This window comes from Tympanuchus pallidicinctus, unplaced genomic scaffold (genome assembly GCF_026119805.1).
Source record: "Tympanuchus pallidicinctus isolate F22 unplaced genomic scaffold, pur_lepc_1.0 scaffold15, whole genome shotgun sequence".
NCBI lineage: Eukaryota > Metazoa > Chordata > Aves > Galliformes > Phasianidae > Tympanuchus > Tympanuchus pallidicinctus.
In genome coordinates, this window is record NW_026294669.1 from 15,655,312 (window position 1) to 15,664,730 (window position 9,419).

At 35.6% G+C, this 9,419-nt stretch overlaps 1 long non-coding RNA gene across 1 annotated transcript; it reads right to left on the minus strand.

The window, feature by feature from the left end:
• Positions 1-488: 488 nt before the first annotated feature.
• Positions 489-9,034, minus strand: LOC128076946 (uncharacterized). The gene is made up of 3 exons (XR_008204737.1): positions 8,905-9,034; positions 6,333-6,493; positions 489-4,431 (listed from the first exon to the last, which is right to left on the minus strand). It is a non-coding gene; the product is annotated as an uncharacterized LOC128076946 (long non-coding RNA).
• Between the last annotated feature and the right edge of the window lie 385 nt (positions 9,035-9,419).

The window sequence follows — 9,419 nt, forward strand, 5'->3', positions numbered from 1 at the left end:
ATATAAGCATTTTTAACATTGAGCCCACTTTTTAAAGTATGTATTTTATATGGATCAGAATGTGTCTTGGTATTTTTAATCCTACACCAAAAGATAAAAGATATTTTGACAGGAATTTTTTCAAGTGTGAAATCCTCCACATAATATCTCAACAATCTCTACTGAGCTAAAAAAATTGATTTCTGTAATTTAAGATGTGCAATATTAAACTTTATAGCAACAAAATCATTATAGATGCAAAGATTTCTAGGCGAATACAGGCAGAAGATATTCCTGTCAGAGCATGACAGAGTAATGAATTAGTAAAATCGTTTTGATGTAAAAATAAACTAATAAATCTGAAATTTCACCCAGGATATTTTGCAAAAAAATTCATACATGCCACCACTTTGTTCCTACTCCCACCCCCACCCCCCGTGTAAAGTGATTTCTTCGGCTTATTCTTTTCAAATCAACATTATAAAAAATGGATTTATGTGGCATTATTTTCATATCATGCAAGATAGTCCTAAACTTACATTAATTTCTATAGCATTAAAACATTATTAATTATTTTAATGATTTTTTATTTAGTTTATTGCTTCATCTTTAATAGACAAAAATCTGATGATATGCAATAGTGGAAAAAAATATAACTGAATGTGAAGAAAAGACACTTTGTACTCTGAGCAGAGAATTTCTGTGGTGCACGGCTTGTTGTAGTTTTATGATGCCAAGTAAAACGACAGCTAAATATCAGGTAAATCCAAATTATTAAATGCTGTCTACTCAACAGGAGATTCTACAACATGCAACTATTTTTTTAGTATGATGATTCTTTTCAGGTAGAATAGATAAGAGAAATGAATAGAAGGGTCAAACCCTAGCATCAAATAGAAAGGAATTCTAAGATAACCAAGAAGAATGACTGTAAGTATGTGAAACATTTGTTTGCAAGACACAATGATGTTTTAAGCACATACCTAGTGCTTTCTCCACATGCTGAGTAACCAGGCTAATTAAAAAGCCCATACAGCTCTTGTTAAAATCTGTTCAAATTTTTGGAGCACCTGTTATAACAGAATGCCCACAGACTTGATAGTTTAGAGCCAAGACACCTGCTACCTTATGTCTCACAGTATGTTCAGTTTTATACTGATAGTAAAAAAAAAAAATCTACTTTCTGACATTTAACAATCTCATAAATGATAAGAAATAAATTGCAAAATTTCATAATTTAACCCTTGACTGTCTCTTCTCTTTGCCCTACCTATAGCTTCTTGTGAGCAGGCAATACAGAGAGTATTTTGGGGTGTATCTAATTTCATTGTTGCTGAATTAATTGTTTACTTTACCACACTGAGCACAGACCACGATTCCTCCTAATCTTTGTTCCACAGATTTTCAAGCTGTGGCTAATACTTAAGTAAATGTAGCTGATCTGCAAAAGGGAATGTGTCTGACACCTGCAGTAAAATCCAGACCATCTGTATTTCCTTCTCCTTGAACTGGTCTTTCTTACCTGTTATCAGCCCAAATCACACCAAACTAAAATATATTGAGGAAACAGTTATATTTTACTCCAAAACCTTGTTTAAATATGAGCTGGCAATATTAATAGCAACGTACCTCAACACAGAATTATGTTAATGTATGTCACTGATCTCTCTAGAAAGGAAGTCAATTCCAATGAAGTGCATGAATTATTAGCAAGAAATTACCTACTGATGCAAAAAACAATGAAAGGATTGATAAGAAAATAATCATGAGCACAATAGCTGTGACAGTGGCTCTAATCTTGTCAAAGTTTATGCACGTGGCTAATTGTGCACATGCATGAATGCACATACGATTATCTGTAGGATGATGTGGGTATCTGAGTCATGCTAAAAGCACTTTATGTAACAAATTTCATCAGGAATAGGATTTGATCTACAGATTCCATATGCGATTGTTGTAATTATGTAGCTATGGCTACTGATTCAGTTTGAACTCAGTATTTAGAAAGACACTGGAAACAGGATTCTGTGAGGAGACTCCACAAAAGCGCTGAAGTCAGCTGCCCTTGATATTCTGCAGGATAGATCATTAAAGTAGAGATTCGTGTATCTGTTTCATATAATAATGCTTTATGTATATTGATGGAAAATAAATACAAACCTCTCAAGTGCAGAACTACCTTATCTTAGATGAATGTTTGACACCTCACACTGAACACTCAAGCAGACACTAAGCTACTCACATGCTAGATTACATGATAAACCTGCAGAAAAATGTGAAAACCACCCATGACAGGCACTTTGTATACATCTACTGTTGTTAGTTAACATTTCTATTGCGGTACAGGTAATAGGGAATGAAAAACTGCAGCTCAAAGAACAACATGAGGAAAAGAAAGAGCAGAATGTGCAGCAAAAAAGACAGAGTAATAAAAATAATAGCATCAACATAGTTCTTCAACAGAAAGGTTTAAAGCATGTATAGTGCTGCACAAGTTCTGCACAGTGAATATTTTGACAGGAATAACAGCCTAATGCTTAAGCAATTATTTGAATTTTTTAAATATTTCTTTGTATTTCAAATTTCCTTTTCACAGAGCACATATATTAGTAGTGAATGCGTTGATGTTTTTAGCACATCTCATTTCCATTTAGAAATTATTTTAATTTAAGCCAGGGAAATTAATTGGTAGCAGCTATTAAAAGTTCCTGCAAGTTCTATAAAGTGTTAGTTATGGGAATGGCATTTTTTACATCCTTTGTCAATTGATTTGCCTTTGAGACAAAAATGCAACACAAAAGCAGGTGATAAGCCTTTGTTAATGCCTCTGGGATGAAATGCTGGAGCTACACTCTATTGTTGATAAACAGATTTTGAATTAATTAGTTCTGCATAATTATCTGAGTTACTAAGTCTTAAAGTTGAATGCAACTGGTCTTCTTACATTTGCTTATGCACCTCACGCCAGCCATAAAGTGTTTTTATTTGCTAAAAGACCATTAATTGAAAAACCTATTTTTAAACAAGGTAATAATAAAATATTCTACTGAAAGACAGCATATGGCAGGAGAGATATTAATTGCAGTTATTTTTGTTTAATTCCAGGGGCATAAAGTACAGCTATTCAGAATTCAGGTCAGCTTGTTGGAGAAGGAAGAGAGGGGCTTTTTTTAGCCCGTGTAGTAAAGTCTCTTTGCTTTGGGGGCTTAACATTGAATAAAGCCAAGCAACCGGACCTTAGAATTAAAGGGAGTTAAGCGAGAGGCTCTTGTCTATGTCCTCTCGAAACCATCTCAGGTTGAAGCAAGTTTTAAAATACTGAAACGCTATGGCTATATCGCTCATATTGCTTTGGAAGATTAGATGCTGGGCATATTTATATTTCTCTGCTAAAACATGATTTTAAGACACAGGATGACTCTGGTCAGAGCACTTAGAAGGATGTCAATAAATAAAACAAGAACAGAAAGCTGTGTTCTTTAACATTAATCTGCTTTTAAACCTGTATGAACCATCTTGTTCTGTTTTTCTATTTTGTGTGCCAAAGGCAAAAAGTTGAGATTAAAAATCCTTATGTTCTTGCTCCCTGATCTTTGATTTCCCTTACAAATTTTCTTACTCCCTCCAGTATTCTGGTGACATCCTCTCCCTCTGCCCAAAAGCTGTAAACACTGCAACTAAAATTCCTTCATGTAATTGTTCCAATGTCATTCTCCTGTGATATCAACATTTCACCAGTTCTCTGCTAACAAGTCTTTGGGGAAGATAAAACACAAAACAAGCTCTCAAGGGGTTTTGATTCTAGAGCAGTAATATATGCAAGCCTGATTGTAGTTTCCTTTGCAGCTCACTGGACATTTTTTTAAAGAGGAAAGCACATGGAACGTGAAGTCCTGGCAGATATAAGGAAATAACATAAAATTTAAAATCTTTCACTTTAAAAGTGTACATTTAACATATGCAAGTTAGGTGTCCACTACTAATTGGGATTTAAATTCTGCGTATTGAAATAGCTTTTTAATCGTATCCCCTTGACAAAGAGAAGCAAGCTCTATACTTCAGCTTCAATGATGTCAAAAATTTAAAGTAACAAATGATACTAAAAATCATGAAAAGAAATCAATTTCTACTTCATATCAATAAGCTGTAAACTTCTCCAAAGGTTCAACACTTCATATAGACTTAGACCAATATCTATTTCCTTTTCTTCTAATCTCATCATATTACCTTTCTTAGTCAATTTTTTCTCTCACTTACTCCAGCTGTTGTTTCCTTTTTCAGTAAATTTTTCATCTAATGATTTCTCCTCTATTTTTCATGAGGATAGCATTTGTCACATTTGAACCAAGTACATCTGAAGAAGAAGCTGGGTAAAGTCAGGAGAAAGAGTGCCCACTCAGTCCAGAGCATGCTGACTTCAAACATAAACAGACATTTCTCAAGGTTGGGTGTCTGGAAGTCACAAAGAGATATGATGCCAGAATCAGTACCTATTTAATTGATTTCTGAATTAGACAAACTCATTTCTAGATTAAGTCATTTTCAAAGAGTTAGAGCCCGCCAGAATATTTTGAGGGCTCACGACTAAACCAGAGTTCATAGGACTGACAAAAGCATATCTAAGTCAAAAAATCTACAGACAGTCAAATTATTAATCCTTGCCTCGATTCACGGCTCATTTTAGCCTCTCAAAAAAAGATTCCACTCAGTTTAGGAGAAAATGATACACTTTTTCTCTTGTTTAATTCTAAGAAATGACTGCTGTTTGGGATTTTTTTCCAGTAGTTACGAAAATCCACAATGAGGAAGATGCTTGTTACATCACTAACAGTTATAAGTAGCTAGAAATAGACTGTATACCAGAAGGTTTTGGGGAAGACTTGAGCCTACTGCAAGTTTCTGGGAGCCAGTAAAGAAATACATAAACAAGGACCTGACTAAGGGTTAGAGTATTTCTCTGGAAGAAGGGAGAACTGCAGTGGGTCCTCAGGACACAGATTCTTAAGCAACTCTTCTTAAGTGGGACTACTGTAGTTTTCAGAGGTACTGCTCAATAGATGGGGCCTCAGCACTTCCCTCCATGTCTTCTATGAGTCAGAACAAGAAAAGTGGTAAAAATAAATATGTGGGAGGTGAGGAAAATGCATTATAATTATACTTTAATTACAAATAGATCATTCAAGTCATGGTGCCTTTGTGGACATGTAATTTATATTATGCAGAAAGCAGCAACAGGATGCTTAATGCATTGCAGAAATGTGGAACTAAGTGGGTGTCAAGAATTTTTGTATGATGTCAAGGGATCTTATCTCAGTGGTCACCAAGCCGATGCGATCAGCTGGCTTCTTTCATCTCTCAAGTTTCCTCTCATAGACATAGAAAATAAACAAAACAACCCCCCAGAACTGATTTATTACTTACAGCTCAAACTTTTCCTATTATATCATCCCAACTATCTCGAAAATGCATGCGTTACTTAAGTTACAGTTTGATGGGAGATTATAATTTTGGATTTTTCCCTGTGGAGGGAAATCCATTCTTCAGAAGAAAACTGATCTCCCCTCTGTAGTCAAGGAAGTGCTCACAGTGTCTGGAGCCAAGCCAGAACATTTTATGTTCTACAGTTACCACAGGTGCAGGAGTTTTCCCTTTTTACTTTGTATAGTAGATACACAGAAGTATATGTTTCATTTTAAAATGAAATCTGGATAAATGTTGATTTGTAGTAAGTATACAAAATAGAAGTCTGCTACTCACTGAAAGATGGTGGCATTATTCATCATTTGTGCATGTTGTAAACAAAGAGCATTGCAGAACAGGCAGGAAGAATTATCTGGTACTGATTAATTATCTACTTAAATTAAATTGAGATCTTAAGCAGGAAGCATCAGGCAAAGGAAAAGAGGGAGAAGGGGAACAGGAGGAAGAAAAAAATATTTTTACAGGATCACATGGGATGTTAATTCTAGTGCTGGACAGTAATGACAACTTCCAATATATGGAAGAAAAAAAGGCAAAGTAAAGAAAAGCAAAGCAGAGGCTTATTTATCAGAAGCCTGTGTTGCCAGTATGACTATTTAAGTCTTTGGTTTCTGTAAATCACATGTCCAGCACTTCTATCTATTAATATCACCCACAAAACTGCTGGACTACCAAGCTGAATCTCCTTGAAAACAGTTTGCTCTCTTCTTCAGGAAAGCCCACTGAGTAAGAGCTACAGAGTAACAACGTCAGTATTGTATCTTGCAGTGCAGAAAAGCAGCCTGAGACTTCCAGCCTGCTTCGTGCATTAGCCTTGTACTGAAGCAGAAAAGCTGCGCAAAATGAATAAGCAACTTATACCCATTCAATACCTTATTCACTCAGTTTAGCGCCCAGGCAGAGGGCAGGCAGCACAGTGCTAAATCTCTCTTGAGGGTCAGTTACACACTCTGGTTTCAGTTCCCACTTTCATTCCTCATACATGACCTCTTCAGTCGTGCTTCTGAAGAGATCTTCACTCTCTGTTCTGCAACTGGAAGTGAAGCCATGTGAGATCCCCATCCTGAGGCAGTCTGACTGGGGAAGCTCTGGTATGGGTTGTGCTTCCAGAAAAATCCTTTGTCTGATTTAAACGTGGCTGAAGGCACAATCAAAGCTGGTACGGCTTTGAAAGGTGCAGCTGAACATTCATGACAATTTTTCTAAGCAAATTCAAACTCTTGTCACTGTCCCAGGTAATGTTAAAATATCAATGCCATTGTAATAGCTATTATTAAAATATTATATGTATATAGAATTACAGTTCAGAACTCGGCAATAAAAAGGGTATCTTAGGGTAATGTTTACAAGTTTGCCTGCCATATGCTACACTTAGGAAAAAGCACGCTAATTACTTAGCAAACACCCAGAATTGTTTCAGACCTCAGCATACATGAAATACCTGCTTTTCACAACAGGACTAACTTTGCTTGAATCAGACACTAAAATAGTTTCAGGTGTTTAACCTCACAGGTTTTAAGACATAACAATACAACAAATCAGCATTGAACCATGTAGTAATGCAAACAAGATTGGTGCGTGTCTCTGATGGTTGGAGTCTGAGGGATATGTTTCTATTTTAGAACTCATTATTTATTTAGGCCAAAGAATATGCTTAGTGCTTCACAAAATGCAACATGAAAACGTTCCAACCCAGAAAAGGTTACAGCATAAGAGCCTACAATAAGCAACACATAAAGCATGGCAGCTGAAAAACAGAAGGGCTGACACAGAGATTTGAAGAACCACCCAACTAATCTTGTACTCATCACTTCTGCAGAACTCTTTTCAGAGGCAATGTGAATTACACCCATGTACAAAGTACAGATTTGCTCCCTGAATTTATTCATAGGATTACTACTACTTCTGCTCCCCTTTCCGTTATGACAGCACACGCTAGCTGCTCTGAAAATCATAATTCCTCTTCTGCAGAGAGAAAAAGAATAAATCAGGGCCAAGTTTTTATACAGATTGTGTACTGGGAGCACTGGTACACATAAAGGTATCACTGTAGGCTTCTATTTTAAATGATCATAATCTCTATATGGAACACACTTCTGTTTCTTGGGATTAATTTCTTGTGAATAACCCACATTTGGACAAGCTTTTTTTAATATGTTGTTTAAGGATTCTTTTTTGCTGCAATTTTAGTTAGGATTCTTACTGATAAAACGATGTATATTATTTCTCTCTTGTTTTTGTGTCACATACATGTAGCTTTCTAAATGTTTCATATATAAAGGCAATTTTCATTTTTGAGGGAAACATAATACAATGTATTACGAAGGAACATATGTAAGGTTTTCATTAATTCTTTTGTTTTCAGCTTATTTTTCTCTTAATTTAAAGGAAAATTAATTCAGACAGAATGTCTAGAGTTGATCTTTGGTTAGGGAAAAACATGATTATTATTCATGCAGCAGTGTTTATTTCCATCTGTCACCATAGCAGTTCTTTTAATAACTTATTCTACAATTAGTTCAATAGCCTTTCTGCTCCTTTTCTACTACTGCAGCATTGAACTTTCTTATTCCTATAAGGTTTTCATTGTGCCTATTTGACTATCTATAAGTAAATCTATTCTGAATGGTTTAGTAGTATGCTATTATATTCCCTATGTAGGTTAATTTCCAAAACGCTTTCAGAAGTTACTTACACAAAATATATACAAGAAAGATTGTGAGAAAGGAAGCCACAGATTATTTCTAGAATCTAATGAATTAGATCTTATATCCCAAATTAAAAATAAATTTTATGCCTGCTGAACTTCTATATATTTTTTTCATGAGAACTTGGAGGCTCCCATTTCCTCCTCAGGGAGCAGGAAGGTAGCTGAACTGCTCTGGATCAGCTGCTTTTGGAGGGCTCGCCATGGAAAAATAAAATTCATGGGTCTTGCAGTCCTTCACAACCCCACTGACAGAACTGAAAGTTTTGTAACAGAGAGAGCACATATGTGGTGTTTGTATTTACAAAACTGCAGAAAACCCCTTACAAGGATAATAATTTTTTTAAAAAGAACATATTATGGAGAAATAATGGTAGAATTTGGAATAGAGGAGAAGAATAGCAGACCAGCAGGTTAGGTAGAACATGTGTAGAAAAAGACTTGCCATCTCTGTGAGCAACTTGTGGCAATGAAGGCTGCATTAGCAAGGGAACAGCTGGTAGGTGAGGAGAACTCATTTAGAACTGGAACAAGCTGCCCAGAAAGAATCACAGAATTTCCTTTTTCTGGAAACTCAGCAGGATGAGGTCCTCAGGAATCTGATTTAACTTTGAAGTTGACCCATCTCTGAGTGCATGGTTGGGCTAAAAGATCTCCAGAGGCTTCTTCCAGTTTAAACTGTTCTGAGATTAGTATAAGGCTACAGATATGCATCCTTTTTCTTCACTGTATCTTACCCTTTTGGCTAGTTTTGTTTGGTTAAGATCCCCACCCCAATGGGACAAAATCTGAGGGTTGGCATGATCATTTCCATTCTTCATTTCCAGCCCGTATGCCTCTGAAATCTGAAGGGCAGAGGATAACTGTGAAGTCAGAACAGAATTACAAAGAAGAAAGGCATAAGAATTACAAAGAGGAAAGGCATAAGAATTACAAAGAGGAAAGGCATAAGACTGCATAAGCTGCCTTTATTTAATTAAGCTTTATTTATTTAATGTAATACTTTATTTCTATTTTTTTAAACATGAAGGAGAATGTTTTCGATATAAGTGTTTTAAATGATTGCAGTAGACTTTGAGAGATATTAAAAGTGTTTCAAACACATGAATACAGAACAAATGGACAAAAAAGCAGTTCTGATAACCATATTGAAAAAAATGATAATAACAAAAAAGGCAATGGCATCTGTGACCTGTGGAGATGCAGATGAACAAATCCTGTTAAATATTTCAACTGTCATTTCTTAAAAAAA